We start from the raw sequence: 18,398 nt of genomic DNA on the forward strand, positions 1-18,398 counted from the left end.
AATTCCCCAGGTTGTAGTCCTTGTGTATATACCTTATTAAGTAGTTCTTTATAATGACTATCAAAATACTTCCAATTATTTTTGAATCCCTTCCAGAAATTCAGAAAAACAGGTAATACATTTTATTTTATCTCAAATTTTCTAAGTATTTTATGTCCATTATTTCTTCTTTTATTAAATTTGTAGCAACGCTGTAGTATATATAATGCATGTGTATGTGTGACTATATCTTTTTACCTAAGAGTGATATATTTTCCCCTAAAATCATTATAGTTCTGCAGTTAACTCCTTCAAAGTATAACATGTGTTAGTCATCATATACATATAATATACAAATTAAATATTTTTCGACCTGCTGCTGAGATACAAGAAATACCAGATGAGAGGACCTCTGAGTAACAGGGATTTCCAAATATTTCCCAGGCCTGAAGTTGTTTTATTCACCCAAATTTATCATAAAGCTATTTGTCTGAAAAAGCATAGAGAGAAGAGAACTTTCCTCTAGTAACCATTATAGTATGCAATAAAATACAGCTAGACTTCTGGAGGCCTTTGAATTTTTATTCATAACTTTGTTAGATATTTGGGAAAAAGAATGGTAAATATGAAAATGCAGTTAATAAATACTCTATATTCCAAAACATGGACTTTCAATGTAAGGAAGTCTGATTTGAGTTAGTAACGCATAAATCATCATGGGATTAGGAAGTGGTTGCATCACTGAAACTCAAGGATACATTGAACTAACAAAACCTAGACAGTGACCAAGAAGAAAGGACAGATCAATTTCTCTTATCCTTTCCTGTCTAAATGATACGTCTGTGGAGAAATTGATAACTAACATCTGGTCTACACTATAATTAGACCCATGTATTATCAGTAAACTGTTGCAAATTTTTCCTAGGGTTAATTGGGTTTACAAACATTATATAGTTAACTATATGGTATTACTTTACTTTTAATTCATCATTTTCTGACCTTTATAACATTTTCAAGTGAATTAAACAGAGTTACCTAAAATCAAACTAACATTAATAGTCAAAGTGCTGATTCTAAGTTCTGAGAAAACCTACTGGGGTAGAGACCACTAACTGACCCTGAAAAACTATTCCTTCTACTTCCTTTTTATAACAGAAGTTCTGATTTTAACTGGGTACATAGCTTCAAATATATAGACAATATTTATCAGCCTTCCTTGCAATTAGGTTACATGTTTTTACTACATTTGGGCCCAAGGGCTGAAATAATGTGTACAAATTCCAGACCACATTCATCAAAAAAGGCATTTTCTCTTCATTTTTACTCTTTCTCCTCATGGACTAAGATGTTAGGAAGCCAGATTCATCCATGTGGGCCAGGAGAATGCCCTCAGAAATGACAGAGCAATAAGAAGAAGGAATATTGGTACCTAGATGTACTAATTGAGAAAAATCCAGCCTGAAATATCAGGAGTATGGCCTTTAAATTACAAATATGTAAACCCTAAATAAATATTTTATCTTGTTTTATCTACTATTATTTGATCTCTTTTAAAATAGTCAAATTGATATCTTGTATCAACTTGTAGGATTTGCCTTAGAAAACCAAAATCATACAGAAAGTAAGAAGATAGTCTTCACAGAGCAACTTGTATAGTGTTGTGAACAGACAGATACTTTATAATACCTACACATGCACAGGCAATGGATGCTTTATGGTGGGGAAGTGATATATAAATTCATATCAAAATTTTACTGAGAATCTATATCCATTACAAACTGGCCGACCTTTCTCTTAGGATGTACACAAAATGTCTGTGGAGATATGACTAATTCCAAAGAAAACTTAGAGTGATAAAAATTGTACAATCTCAAATGCTAAATAATATCTTATGGAGGTTGGTGTCTTCAGTAAAAGATACTTAATATGATGAAAAAAACAAATTTTGAATGATTTTTAGAAGAACTGTTATTGAAACATAAGCCTAAATATAGTCAGAACCAATTATTTTATTGCAGAGAAACATAACTTGGAGGATGTTCTGCTTTCTTGGGACAAAGCACTATTGTTTGAACACAAAGTCAGAGCTCACAGATCTGTTTTTATTGATGAACCTTCCAAGTTTCTTAATGGACTGGATGTCATAGGTTTCTGTTGTAGCATCAGTAAATTTTCTATAAGTAAAATCTGCAAAAAAAGCAACATATTTTCTTAATTAGGCAAAATACATTAATCTTGCCAATGACAATAAAATATATAGTTAATCACTACATAAATATTGATGAAGATATTTGTCTCATTCTACTACATAATTAAATTTGCTTTGAAGGAACAAGGAGAGAAGACAAGATGGAGGACTAAAAGCTCTTGAACTCACCTCCTCCCACGAGAGCACCAAAATCACAACTAACTGCTGAACAACCAACAATAAAAAGATTAGAACCTACCAATAAAATGTATTCTACATACAAAGACAAAGAAGAAATCACAATGAGATAATAGGAGGGGTGCACTAGTGATATAATCAAATCCCATACCCCCTGGGCGGGCTACCCACAAACTGGAGAATAATTATATCACAGAAGTTCTGAGCACCACATCAAGCTTCCCAGCTTGTGGTTTGGCATCAGGAGGAGAAGCCCCAAGAACATTTGGCTTTGAAGACCAGCAGGTCTTGATCACAGGAGCTCCACAAGACTGGAGGAAACAGAGACACAAACTTTGGAGGACATACACAAGGTCTCATGTACACCAGGACCCAGGGCAAAAGCAGTGACTTCATAGGACCATGGGCCAGACCTACCTGTTTGTCTTGGAGGATCTCCTAAGGAGGTGAAGAGTTGTGTAACTCTCCCTTGGGACAAAAAAGCTGGTGGTGAACATATCTGGGAGTACTCATCTGTAGGCTGGCATCTTGCTTGGGACATTAGCACCTAAACCTGACTCAACACAATAAGCTGTAAGCTCCAGTGCTGGGACACCTCAGGCCAAACAGCCAACAGGGCAGGAACACCCATCAGCAGAGAGGCTGCCTATAGTCTTCCTTAGCCCACAGTCACCTCTAGACATGTCCCTTGACATGGCCCTGTCCACCAGAGGGCCAAAACACAACTCCACCCACCAGTAGGCAGGCACCAGCCCCTCCAACCAGGAAGCCTGCACAAGACTCTAGCCCAGCCTCACCCACCAGGGGACAGACACCAGAAACAAGAAATATATAGTCCCACAGCCTGTGGAACTGAGTCTGCAAACACAGGTCAGAACCTACCCTGGGACCAGCTGGTCCCTGGCCATTATGTAACAAGAGAGGAGTGTACTGTTAGTATACATAGGACATCTCCTACAAAGGGCCACTTCTCCAAGGTTGAGAAACATAACTAAACTTCCACATACATAAAAGTACAAATAGAAGTTTAGACAAAATGAGATGACAGGGGAATATGTTACAGAAAAAGGAACAAGATTAAACCACAGAAGAAGAACTAAGTGATGAAGAGATAGGTAATCTGCCTGAGAAAGAGTTTAGAGTAATGATTGTAAAGATGATCCAAGAACTTGGGTAAAGAATGGGTGCACAGAGTGACAAGTTACAAGAAGTTTTTAACAAAAAAATTAGAAAAAAATAAAGAACAACCAAACAGAGTTGAAGAATACAATAACTGAATTGAAAACACATTAGAAAGAATCAATAGCAGAATATATGAGGCAGAAGAATGGATAGTGAGCTGGAAGACAGAGTGGTGAAAATCACTGCTGCAGAACAGAATAAAGAAAAAAGAATGAAAAGAAAAGAGTATCATTTAAGATACCTCTAGGATAGCATCAAGCACACTAATATTCACATTATAGGGGTCCCAGAAAGAGAATAGAGTGAGAAAGGGCCTGAGGAGATATTTAAAGAGATAATAGCTTAAAACTTACCTAACATGGGAAAGGAAGCAGTCACCCAAGTACAGGAAAGTCAGAGAGTACCATGCAGGATCAACCCAAGGAAGAACATGCTGAGACACATAATAACCAAATTTACAAAAATTAAAGATAAAGAGAAAATAGTAAAAACAATGAGGAAGCAGCAACAAATAACATACAAGGAAACCACCATAATGTTATCAGCTGTTTTTTTCAACAGAAACTCTGTAAGCTAGAAGGGAGTAGCATGATATACCTAAAGTGATGAAAGGGAAAAACCTACAAACAAGAATACTCTATCCAGAAAGGCTCTCATTCAGATTCGATGGAGAAATCAAAAGCTTTGCAGGCAAGAAAAAGCCAGAAGAATTCAGCACCACCAAAGCAGCTTTACAACAAATGCTAATGGAACTTCTCTATGTGGAAAAGAATAGGCCACAACTAGAAAAAGAAAATTATGAAATGGGAAACTCTCTGCTAAAGGCAGGAAATCATCCACATAAATATGATATTTAAACCAATAATCATGGGAGGAGGAGAGTACAAATGTAGGATATTTAAAATGCATTTGAAGTTAAGAGATCAGCAACTTCAAACACACAAACACACATATATAAACCTATAGGACACAGCAGAAACAGGTCTAACAGGGAAGTTTATAGTAATAAAAACTTACCTCAGGAAATAAGAAATATCTCAAATAAACAACCTAATGTTACACCTAAAGCAACCAGAGAAAGAGAACAATAAAACCCAAAGTTAGTAGAAGAAAATAAATCATAAAGATCAAAGCAGAAATAAATAAAATAGAGACTATAAAAACAATAGAAAAAATTAACAATATTAAAAGCTTGTTCTTTGAAAAAACAAACAAAATTGATAAACCTTAGCCAGTCTCATCAGACAAAACAAAACAAACAAACAAAAAACAGAAAGAGCTCAAATCAATAAAATTAGAGGGCTTCCCTGGTGGCGCAGTGGTTGAGAGCCCGCCTGCCAATGCAGGGGAAATGGGTTCATGCTGCAGTCCTGGAAGATCCCACATGCCATGGAGCAGCTAGGCCTGTGAGCCATGGCCACTAAGCCTGTGTGTCCGGAGCCTGTGCTCCACAACGAGAGAGGCCACAACAGTGAGAGTCACGTATACTGCAAAAAAAAAAAAAAAAAAAAAAAAAGAAATGAAAAAGGAGAAGTTACAACCAAAAACATGTAAATAAATGGGCAACCTATAAGAAATGGACAGATTCTTAGAAAGGTACAATCTCCTAAGACTGAACCAGGAAAAAATAGAAAATAGGAACAGATCAATTGCAAGCACTGAAACTGAATCTGTGATTAAAAACCTCCCAAACAAACAAAAGCCCAAGACCAGATGGCTTCACAGGTGAATTCTATCAAACATTTAGAGAAGAGTTAACACCTATCCTTGTGAAATTCTTCCCAAAAATTTCAGAGAAAGAACCACTTCCAAACTTATTCTATGAGGCCACGATGACCCTAATAACAAAGGTAGACAAAGATATCACAAAAAACAAAAATTACAGGCTCATATCACTGATGAACATAGATGCAAAAATCCTCAACAAAATACTAGAATACCAAATCCAACAATACATAAAAAAGATCATACACCATGATCAAGTGTGATTAACCCCAGGGGTGCAAGGAATTTTCCATACACACAAATCATTCAGTTTGATACACCACATTAACAAATTAAAGAATAAAAAACATATGATCATCTCAATAGCTGCAGAAAAAGGTTTTAATAAAATTCAACATGCATGTATAATAAAAACGCTCCAGAGAGTGGTCATAGAGGGAACTTACCTCAACATAATAAGGCCATATATGACAAACCCACAGTTAACATCATACTCAATGGTGAAAATCTAAATATTCCTTCTAAGATCAGGAACAAGACAAGGATGTCCACTCTCGCCACTTTTATTCAACATAATTATGGAAGTCTTAGCCACAGCAATCAAAAAAGAAATAGAAATAAAAGGAAGACAAATTCGAAAAGAAGTAAAACTGTCACTGTTGGAACATGATATGATACTACACACAGACAATTTTAAACAGCCTACCAGAAGAAAATTAGAACTCATCAATGAATCCAGTTAACTTGCAGTATACAAAATTAATACAGAAAACTCTGCTGCATTTCATACGCTAAGAATGAAAGATCAGAAAGAGCAATTAAGGAAATAATCCCTCTTACCATTCCATCAAAAAGAATAAAAAACATAGGGCTAAACCTACCTAAGGAGGCAAAAGACCTGTATTTCAAAAACTATAGGACTGATGAAAGAAATTGAAGAGGACACAAACAGATGGATATATATACCATGTTCTTGTACTGGAAAAATCAATATTGTCAAAATGACTATACTACACAAGGCAACCTACAGATGCAATGCAATCCCTATTAAGTTACCAATGGCATTTTTCACAGAACTAGAAAAAAAATCTGAAAATTTCCATGGAAACAAAAAAGATGCTAAATAGACAAAGCAACCTTGAGAAAGAAGAACAGAACTGGAAGAATCAGGCTCCTTGACTTCAAACTATACTATAAAGCTACAGTAATCAAAACAGTATAGTACTGGCACAAAAATAAAAATATAGATCAATGGAACAGGATAGAAAGCTCAGGGGTGTGGAGAAAAGGGAACCCTCTTGCACTGCTGGTGGGAATGTAAATTGAAACAGCCACTATGGAGAACAGTATGGGGGTTCCTTAGAAAACTACAAATAGAACTACGACCCAGCAATCCCACTGCTGGGCATATACCCTGAGAAAACCGTAATTCAAAAAGAGTCATGTACCAAAATATTCATTGCAGCTCTATTTACGATAGCCAGGACATGGAAGCAACCTAAGTGTCCATCAACAGATGAATGGATAAAGAAGATGTGGCACATATATACAATGGAATATTACTCAGCCATAAAAAGAAATGAAACTGAGTTATTTGTAATGAGGTGGATAGACCTGGAGTCTGTCATACAGAGTGAAGTAAGTCAGAAGGAGAAAAACAAATACTGTATGCTAACGCATATATATGGACTCTAAGAAAAAAAAAAATGTCATGAAGAGATTAGTGGTAGGATGGGAATAAAACACAGACCTACTAGAGAATGGACTTGAGGATATGGGGAGTGGAAAGGGTAAGATGTGATGAAGTGAGAGAGTGGCAGGGACATATACACACTACCAAATGTAAATTAGATAGCTAGTGGGAAGCTGCAGCATAGCACAGGGAGATCAGCTCAGTGCTTTGTGACCACCTAGAGGGGTGGGATAGGGAGGGTGGGAGAGAGAGTGACGCAAGAGGGAAGAGATATGGGAACATATGTATATGTATAACTGATTCACTTTGTTGTAAAGGAAAAACCAACACACTATTGTAAAACAGTTATACTCCAATAAATATGTTTTAAAAAAAAGAAAAGAAAGCTCAGAAATAAACTTGTGCACATATGGCCAATTAATCTATGACAAAGGAGGCAAGAATATACAATTGAGAAAAGACAGACTCTTCAATAAGTGGTGCTGGGAAAATTGAACAGCTACAAGTAAAATAATAAAATTAGAACATTCTCTAACACCATACACAAAAAATAAATTCAAGTTGGATTAAAGACCTAAATGTCAGACTGGATACTATAAAACTCCTAGAGGAAAACCTAGGCAGAACAGATGCTGACATAAATTTCAGCAATATCTTTTTAGATCTGTCTCCTAGAATAATGGAAATAAAACAAAAACAAATGGGACCTAATTAAACTCAAAAGCTTTTGCACAGAAAGAAAACCATAAACAAAACAAAAAGACAACCTACAGAACTGGAGAAAATATTTGCACATGATTCGACTAACAAGGGATTAATCTCCAACATATAAAAATAGTCCATACATTTCAATATCAAACAAACAAACAAACAACTCAATCAAATAATGGGCAGAAGATCTAAAAAGACATTTCTCCAAAGAAGATATACAGATGGCCAAAAGGCACATGAAAAGGTGTTCCACATCCTTAATTATTAGATTAAATCAAAACTACAATGAGGTAACACCTCACACTGGTCAGAATGGCCATCATCAAAAAGTCTACAAACAATAAATGCTGGAGAGGGTGTACAGAAAAGGGAAACCTCCTACACTGTTGGTGGGAAAGTAAGTTGGTACTGCTGCTAAGGAGAACAGTATGGAGGTTCCTTAGAATATCTAAAAATAGAGCCAGTATATGATCCAGCAATCCCACTCCTGGGCATATATCTGAAGAAAACCATAATTTGAAAAGATACATGCACCCTAATATTCATAGCAGCAAAACTTACAATAGCCAAGACATGGAAACAACCTAAGTGTCCACTGACAGATGAATGAGTAAAGAAGATGTGGTATATATATATATACACAATGGAATATTACTCAGCCATAAAAAGAATGAAATGATGTAATTTGCTGCATCATAGATGGACCAAGAGATTATCATATAAGTGAATTAAGTCAGACAGAGAAAGACAAGTGTCATATGATATCATTTATATGCTGAAGCTAAAATAATGATACAAATGAACTTATCAACAAAACAAAATTAGACTCACAGGCATAGATGATGAGCTTATGATTACCAAAGAGAGGTGGGAAGAAGGATAAATTAGGAGTTTGGGATTAAATATACACACTACTAAATATAAAATAGATAACAAACAAAGACCTACTCTATAGCACAGGGAACTATACTCAATATCTTGTAATAATCTATAATGGAATAGAATGTTAAAAATGAATATATATAACTGAAGCAATTTTCTCTACCCCTGAAAGTAACATAACATTGTGAGTCAAATATATTTCAATTAAAAAGTTTAGAAAATTTTAAAAATTAAAAAAAAGAATTTTGCTTTGACAGACCTAAAACTGAGGACCATTAGAGCATAAGCTAAGAGTTTTAAGATGCCAACTTATTTCATATGTGCTAGTTAGACTGAAATGCCCTGCTATATTGAATGGGGTTCAATATACAGTAAGGGCATTTTTAGATCCCAAAGAGGTTACTATTAATATAAAAAGAATATTGTATGACCAAATTTCACCTATGTAATAATTCAGGCATTTGTCCCATTGACAGTGTAATACCTGGAAAAAGTTCATGTTCATTCCAATTTAGAAAGGGAAATAAAATGTGTCATAGTAATGACTTATTACATTTTTCAAGTGCCTTTGTATTTAGTAAATCAGTTGATTCTCACAAGTATGTAAACTCAGTAAAACATACCAAATATAACATCACCATTTCTCAAATAAAAATTTGAGTCTCAGAAATGTTAGGTGACACTCTCAAGTTCCTAGAGCAAGTAATTGCTAGAAGTTAGATCAGATTCCATGAACCTTAGACTTTAAAATATACTTACCTATGTCCCCAGTTAATATAACTTGTAGCAGTACCTTAACCATTTGCTGAAATTTGGAGTTATTTTAAAGTAGAGTAAGTCTAGACTCATATGGCCAACGCTGTTGGTTGTCTCCACTGTTAATATCCAACTTTCCCTTGTTTTCAATAATAATAAAATGCAAAATTTATTTGACACAGTGTTAAACTCAAGTTAAAAACTCAATTTTTGAAAGCTGTCTTCAAAATAGTGGTGACCTTGTGACAGAGTGACAATTATGGCCAATGAGTTAACAAAAGTGTGCTGACTGTGACTTGTAGAAAGGTTATTATCTTCCTTATGAACAGAGAAGAATCATCCTGCATGTGCTCTTCATTTTTGGTCTTCTGATTCTTTCTGCCTGGAATACAGACAGTACGTCAGGTTGCAATAACTCTCTTTGGACAAGCTACATCAACTTGTGGTTGTGTGCTTTTGGATTTCGTGTTATGCCACTAGAGTTGGGTTTATGTTGCTTACAACTAGAGGTCCGAGTTTTTTAATCTCAGGAAAAATATAGTCTAATAATTCATTTCTTTCCTCCTTTACTTCTGTATATGTCCATTCAGGAAACATTAAACAAATATATTTAACAAGTATTCTGCATTAGGCACTGTCCTATAATGAGGATACAACTTTGAAAAGACAAGTTTTCTACCTTCATATAGCTTACTTTTTAATAGAAAGGACAGACCACACATAAATGAAAAATGGTCATGTAATTTCAAATCGTGTTAATAAATGTGAAGGTAATATACAAGGATAAAATGACCAACAGTAATGGTGACACAATGGTAAATAATGTAGTCTTATTCAGATAGAATGATATCTGAGAGGGAACAATTGATCAAAATCCTGACCAACGAAGGGTAATAAGCCTGGAAGAGGAAATGAAGCATAAAATATAACAGTTACAGAGGCTTTGAAGCATGGATAAGTTTAGTATGTCTGAAGAATAACAAAAATCGCTCTTATTAGATATTAGTAAAGAAAATCTTGGTAAAGATGGAGATGAGAGTTTGTGCTAGTCACCTCTTATGCCCTGCCTTACATCATCTTGGCTGGGAAGAAAAATAAAGCAGAAAACAATTGTTAGTGAATTCCAAAGGTGGTGAAATTTGAGCACAGAGTCAGAGAAGTTCTCGTGGAGATGACCTTTGGGAAGAGACCTCAGTAAGGTAAGAAAGCAAATCACCTGGATATCTGGGGGGAGTATGTTCCAGAAAGAAAGAGCAGCAAAGGCAAAGACACTGAGATAGAAGTTTTCTTGATGAATTCAAGAAATCAATAGGAGATTATTACAGTTGGGGTGAAATCGGATTGGGGAAAGTAGAAGAATAAGAGATCACAGAAACATTGGGGAGCCAGAGGCCATTGGAAGGACTTCAGCTTTTACACTGAAAAATATGGAATCCCACTAGAGAGTTTTTTAACGTAAGAATGGCAAGATTTTAAGTTTTAAAAGAAATATTCTGGATGCTACGTTGAGAATAAACGATAGGGGTCAAGGAAACAGCTGAAAACCAGTTAGAAGGCTGCTGCAATAAGCCAGAGACTAATAATCCCATATATTTAACAAGTCTATCACTTTTACATTTATAAACGTAATATATTTATCCTTACTCTGATTTATGAGATGTTTTTATTTTGATTTCAAATTAATCAATCAATATATTTTGAAATATTTAACCTGCCGGATATTGCTTCTATTAAAATCCAAACTCTTAACACACTTCCATAAAATAAAGTTCTTAAATTCTTTTCTTTTTATTACTCACTGCTCTTTGTTAGATATTATGTTGTTTAGCTAGAAAGGATTTGGCTACAAGCAATTTGGTAGAAATCAAGAGTCAGCAATGTCTTTTAGTTAAAGTGACTTTATAACTGATAATTTTGATAAGCTATGAAATAATTTTACCTATCTTTTAAGTGTTTTGAGGATCTTTGTTTATTTTCTAGAATATTCAGGCTTTCAACACTATTTTGCAGATTATTTTAGGTAGTATCTAATTCAGACAACTTCTCTCAAGTAATCAAAGGAGTTGAAAGAATTCTATTAAAAATTTGAAGAGAAATAATATTGCTAAGTTAATCATTTTGTGGAAAAAAACAGCAAATATTTGAAAACTTTCCTACTTACAAGGATTTCTTAAAACTCTTTCAGTGACAAAGACCATTGGACCAAAGGATCCTGTAAAAGGTAATTTTTAGTTCCATTTTGCTAGCACGACTTTTGTTGCAATAAGGAGCAGTATTTCTCTGTGCTTGTTTTGGATCTTAGGAGTATAAGCTAGTTTCATTTTGGGCTGAGTATTGTGATATAGCATCACTGAGCTGCAGGTAGATAAATCCAAGGAGCTAAAATCTCATCTTTTTTTTGGTTCTATGTTAGATTCAACAGCAGATGTCATATGGAAGAAAATAAAGTGAAGAAAAGATGTGCAGGGAGAATCAAATGATCATATACAGTCAACAAGGTTAGTTTTTCACTAATGAAGCCATGGCTGCAGTAACCTTCCACTGATCTTAACAAGGTGGAAGATGGTCAGCTTTACACTTTATCATACTGCTTTAATTTTCCCCCCTCAGCAGCTCATTTCTTTAGGGAACACAGAAATAGATATTTCACTCTCAAGTATACCCTAGACTGCTTGTGTGCATGAGGAATGTAGATGTCTCTAAGTCTGAGGGAAAATGCTACATAAAACACTTTGAATTAATCTAAGACAAATATAAAGAACTTTTGGATTCAGAATATTTTGAATTATGATGAATTCAAGTATTTAATGGAGAGGCATCACTATGATATTCCTAAGAAAGTTATTCTCTGTACTATTCCTGAGGAAGTCTCCATTGATATATATCATGATGAAACTGAAGTAAAGATGGATATATTTCAATTTTATATAATTGTATTAAAAGCAATGGTCTTTGAGATTTGCCAACTCATATATCCTCCTACAAGAAAGTATGCCATTGGGCAGTGTTATACCCATCTTTACCCCACTAGCCTGTCGTAGAAACACTGTGTATTTTAAGCTCTTGTTTGACATATTGTAAATACTCAATAATGAAAATATTTAAATTAGTAGTAGTCCATAGTTATTAAATTTAAAAAATAAATAAATAATCTGACAGTGCCTCAGAATTTATTAGCTTTTCATGACCTTCACAGTTTTGAGGAGTATTGGTTAGTATTTTATAGAATATTCCTCAATTTGAATTTGTCTCATTTTCTGCTTTTGATTAGACTGTAGTTTTAAACTTTGGGGAAGAATAACAGACATGTAGTAGCCTTCTTTGCATCAAATTATATCAGGACTACATTATGTCAACATGACTTACTGATGATGATGTCAAAGTTGAAAACTTGGTTAAGGTGTTTCCAGTTTTCTCCACTGTACATGATTCTTTTTCTCTTTCTGTACTCTATTTTTTGGAAGTGAATTACTAAGTGTAGCCCACACTCAGTTGTTATTGGTAGTGATACCTACAGACATTATTTGTAAGAAGAATTTGTATATTCTTCAGATTAAGCAGTTTTAATTGGGATCTTAATTTGCTACCTGGTTTCTATGAGAATAGACTCAGATTTTATGATTTCCTACTCTCTTTAATCCACAGAAATACACTATCCCTCCTGAACCTCAGAAGGATGCCCTCAATGCAGTATTCCTAAGGATGTCTGGAAGCAAATCTTGGAAACCATCCTCCCAAGCCCTAAGTGCTCCTGAAATTTTAGACTTTTCACTAAGCCATTTGGAGGTTTCCAGAGATGAGGTCTGATTAACTTAAGCCTAGGTTTTATTAAATTAAACCTGGTGTAGCCATGTGCTACAGAGAGTGATATGAAGCATAGTGTTTTGCATGTTGCAGATAGCCAATAAATGTTTGAATTTTGAACATATTATTTAAGGGACTTGAGCACAAACAAATACACATATTTAAATAATAAGAAAAAACAACATTCTCCTACAATGATGGTGCATAATTCTCAAGTAGATAGCCTACAACATGAGCATTAATATTTGTGTTTAAAACAAGCATAATTTGACAAAATTTATCAGCTAGATTACTGCATGCACAACTTGCCAATATCTTTGGATTGCTTCACCATTCTGACTTCGACTTATTTACATAAAGTATCTTGATGTGAGAATAATCCACTACTGCCAGAAATGGGGCAACTGTGGCTTATAGCACATTTGGAGTACCCACCAGGGAGATGAGAGCAAATTTGGAGTCAGCAGGATAGACCTAGGGAAAAACAATCAAGACAATGGTGTTAGGTGCCAGATACAAAAAACAATGTTAAACCTAGATTTGATCCACATTAATTAGTAGTGCTGAGACAAAAGGATCAGGTTTGACTTGAGTAAGTAGGCTTTCAAAACAAACAGAGGGGAAGAAGTTTATCTAGTTATCAATCAAGACTTTAAAGGCTGTCTAGTTATCAACTAGGAAAGAGAATAGAAAAAACTTGACAAAGAGATCACTCTCCCAATCCAATGATTGCATTTCAAATATATTCCAAAAGGAAAACAAGCGGAAGAACAAAAGGAAGAATGAGTTAAGTATACTGGGTTCTTATACTGGAGGATCCAAGAGGATTCTCTTGTTTGTGTACATCCATGCCCACAGGCACCAGAGCTGAAGCATCCTGAAGCACACTGAACATGAAAGCTACGTACTTCCATGCCTTACTCTCACTGGCCTACTAAAGATTTAATCTAAAGAAGTTCATCACCGTAGGCAATTTGCAGAGGCACAGGTTGACAATCACAGTATTAGCCGCCTTTTTGTAGTTCCATTTATTTAAACATATATGAAAATTTAAGTATTCATTATTATATTTATTCATTCCTGCATTTGTTCAACAATCATTTGTGGGACTATTGTGTAAACCAAGACTATATAGCTATACAATTCTGCTAATAGAATACTCTAGTATACTATTCTGCTGCTTGTGGTAGAATAGCAAAATGCTGAAGCTATGTATATGTATAATTCCTATGTAGGAATTAAATCTGTAATGAACATAAACCCAGGATCAACCTAAAGACAAACAATCAAAATAAAAATTAAAAGAAAAAAAAAAAAAAACTGTGGTGGAGATTTGAACAAGTTTGTGTTTATAAACCTGAAGTAAGTTATTTGGTAACAAGTAGATTCTAATGGCCTCTGAGACAGTCCATACTGGCATGGGACAGGTTGTTGATAAAGAGGAAAATAGTAAGTTGCCTACATACGAACCTTCAGGTTGTGAACTTTCAAAGATGCGAACATGTGTTTGCACGTCCGTGTAAGTTAGTTCACATGTCTGGCGTACATTGTCACTTCTGTGCATCCTTTAAAAGTGGTTGTGCTTTTGTGTACTTTACTGTATAGTACTGTATAGAGTACAGTAGTACTGTATCTTTATTTCAAGCCCAGGATGTCCAAAGTAAGCATAAAAGCAGCAGTGATGTACCTGGTACTGCTAAGAGGCACCAAGCAATAATGATAGAAACAATGTACTGTAATGTAAGATTAAAAATGTTTTTTTTAATTTTTTACATTTGTTTTACATTTGTGTGAAAACTATTATAAACCTATTACAGTACAGTACTATATTGCCAATTCTGTTAGTTGGGTACTAGGCTAACTTTGTTGGACTTATGAACAAATGGGACTTACAAACATGCTCTCAGAACAGAAGTCACTCATATTTAGGTGACTTACTGTACCACTCTTCTGGCCAACAAAGCAAAGAATAAAAAACCTTTATTGAGTGTCTACCTTGAGCAAGAACTATGTTAGGTGGTTCACGTATGGTGTCATTTTAATTTTATAATCATCATTGAAATAGAAATTCAGTCCCTTATCATTAACTAATCTACCTCTAAAAGACTTAACCATCTGCAAGAAAGCCACATAGTTTACAAAAATGTTTAATTTTGCAGTGACATATTCTGATTCAATTATATAATGATATTTTCAGCAGATGACTCAGCATTTGCATCTCACCCTATACAATTGCTCTCCTCTCCTCCCCCTTCCTCTGCATGGATTATGTCTCATAAGTGACAAGTACAATGGTGGCACTGTCTTTGTCCTGGACCCTCCATCTCTACTGATGCAGATTCATATTGAACTTCTTTTTGAGGCAGCCATATTGCTGTTCAATTAGCCAGGTCAGTCCAAGGCTTTTATAACTCCTGTCAACTCCTCTTTTTACCCTATTAGATGTTTGAACTCACTATTTAAGTGTGTTGAAATATTTTTTGAATTTTAACATTTTTATAAGTTATATTTAATAATTTTTATAAGACAAATTTCTTTGAACACAAACATAAGCAGTTATTGAACTGAAATGTAAACAAAAACTGTAAATATGTAACTGAAACTTCCTTTTATATTATTTTATTTCTGGTTTGTAGCAAAATGATGAGGAAAGTATTAATACAGTTGTAGAAAATGAAGCTCATAGAGATTAAGAGAATGCAACAAGGCTGAGATTTAAACTCAAATGTGTCTCCCTCCCATATCACTGCCCTCTGCTGTATACAACAACACTAGAAAAAGGGCACTAAGAATATAGCAGGGACTGTTATGCACAACACCTCACTCACTAAATCAAAATCCACCATAGGTAGTAGACTAGTGTAGTCCTTGGGATTTGGCTGTACATTTGCTCTGGGAAACTGCTAAGAAGGTTGAGAATGAAAGGTATTTTCAGTCACAGCAACAAAGTTAAACACATTTAATATGAACAACTAAATGGGACTGCTCCAGGAAAATATATCTGGAAAAAAAAAAAAAAAAAACAAACTCATCCTAAGATACTACAAGAAAGAATAAATAAAATTACAGGCCAATATCACTGATAACATAGTTGCAAGAATTCTCAACATAATACTAGCAAACCAAATACAAAAATACATTAAAAGGGTCATACACCGTGATCAAGTGGGATTCATTCCAGGTATGCAAGGATTTTTCAATATCCACAAATTGATCAGTGTGACACACCATATTACAAATTGAAGAATAAAAACCATATGATCATCTCAATAGATGTAGGAAAATCTTTTGACAAAATTCACCACATATTTATGACAAAAACTCTCCAGAAAGTGGGCATATAGGAAACATACTTCAACATAATAAAGGTCATATATGAAAAACCCACAGCTAACATCATACTCAATAGTGAAAATCTGAAAGCATTTACTCTAAGATCAAGAATAAGACAAGAATGTGTACTGTCACCACTTTTATTTAACATAGTATTGAAAGTCCTAGCCATAGCAATAAGACAAGGAAAAGAAATAAAAGGAATGAAAATGAGAAAATATGAAGTAAAACTGTAGCTGTTTTACTGTGTTTAAAACGTGTCTTTAACATGTCACAGATAACATGATACTATACATAGAAAATCCTAAAGATGTTATCAGAAAACTGCTAGAGCTCATCAATGACTCTGGTAAAGTTTCAGGATACAAAATTAATACACAGAAATCTTTTTCATTTCTATATATTAACAGTGAAAGCTCAAAAAGATAAATTAAGGGCTTCCCTGGTGGCACAGTGGTTGAGAGTCCGCCTGCCAATGCAGGGGACATGGGTTCGTGCCCCAGTCCGGGAGGATCCCACATGCCACAGAGCACCTGGGCCCGTGAGCCATGGCCGCTGAGCCTGTGCATCTGGACCCTGTGCTCTGCAATGGGAGAGGCCACAACAGTGAGAGGCCCGTGTACCACTAAAAAAAAAAAAAAAAAAAAAAAAGATAAATTAAGAAAACAATCCCATTTACCATCCATCAAAAAGAATAAAATAGGGATAAATCTACCTAAGGAGGCAAAACAGCTGTACTCCAAAAACTATAAGAAACTGGTGAAAGAAATCAAAGATGACAAAAACAAGAGGAAAAAGATACCATGTTTTTTGATTGGAAGAATCAATAGTGTCAAAATCACTATACTACCCAAGGCAATCTACAGATTCAATGCAATCACTGTCAAATTACCAATGACATATTTTGAAGATCTAGAACAAAAAATCTTAAAAAATTTGTATGGAAACATAAGTAATGCTGAATAGCCAAAGCAATCTTGAGGTAAAAAAAGGAGATGGAGGAACCAGGAACCCCAACTTCATACTATACTATAAAGCTAGTCATCAAAACAGTATGGTACGGGCAAAAAAATAAACAACACAGAAATATAGATCAATGGAACAAGATAGAAATGTCAGAAATAAACCCACACATCGTGGTCAATTAATCTATGACAAAGGAGGCAAGAATATACAATGGAGAAAAGACAATCTCTTCAATAGCATTTCAGAGAATACTGGACAGCCACATGAAAAAGAATGAAATTAGAACACTCCTTAACATCATACACAATAAGAAATTGAAAATGGATTAAAGCCCTAAATGTATAATTGCATACTTTAAAAATCTTAGAGGAAAACATAGATAGAATATATTTTGACAAAAATCTCAGCAGTATCTTTTGGGATCCACCTCCTACAGCAATGAAAATAAAAGCAAAAAATAAACAAATGGGACCTAAGTAAACTTAAAAACTTTTGCACAGCAAAGGAAACCATAAAGAAAACAAAAACAACCTACAGAATGGCAGAAAATATTTGCAAATGAAAAGCTGCAAAAAAGATGTTCAACATTGCTAATTATTAGAGAAATGCAAATCAAAAATACAATGAGGTGTCACCTCACATTGTTCAGAATGGCCATCATCTAAAAGTCTACAAACAATAAATGCTGGAGAGAGTATGGAGGAAAGGGGACTCTCCTACACTGTTGGTGGGAATGTAAATTGGTACTCCCACTAAGGAAAACACTCTGGAAGTTCCTTAAGAAACTAAAAATAGAGCTAACGTATGATACAGCAATCCACTCCTGGGCATAGATCTGGAGAAAAACATTGTTTCAAAGGATACATGCACCTCAATTTTCATTACAGCACTATTTACAATAGCTAAGACATGAAAGCAACCTAAATGTCCATTGACAGATGAATGGATAAAGAAGATGTGGAACTTATGTACAGTGGAATA

The 18,398-nt window shown here is 34.7% G+C and overlaps 1 long non-coding RNA gene across 1 annotated transcript in view; it reads left to right on the forward strand.

Moving 5' to 3' along the window:
• LOC136792070 (uncharacterized) overlaps window positions 1–13,060 on the forward strand; it is a 32,816-nt gene extending 19,756 nt beyond the window's left edge. The window contains exons 2-4 of the long non-coding RNA XR_010835236.1: window positions 11,500–11,535; window positions 11,728–11,812; window positions 12,960–13,060. This is a non-coding gene — a long non-coding RNA (uncharacterized lncRNA). The remainder of the gene's footprint in view (window positions 1–11,499; window positions 11,536–11,727; window positions 11,813–12,959) is intronic.
• The last annotated feature ends 5,338 nt before the right edge of the window (window positions 13,061–18,398 follow it).

Source organism: Kogia breviceps, chromosome 11, assembly GCF_026419965.1.
Source record: "Kogia breviceps isolate mKogBre1 chromosome 11, mKogBre1 haplotype 1, whole genome shotgun sequence".
In the NCBI taxonomy this organism is placed as follows: Eukaryota; Metazoa; Chordata; class Mammalia; order Artiodactyla; family Physeteridae; genus Kogia; species Kogia breviceps.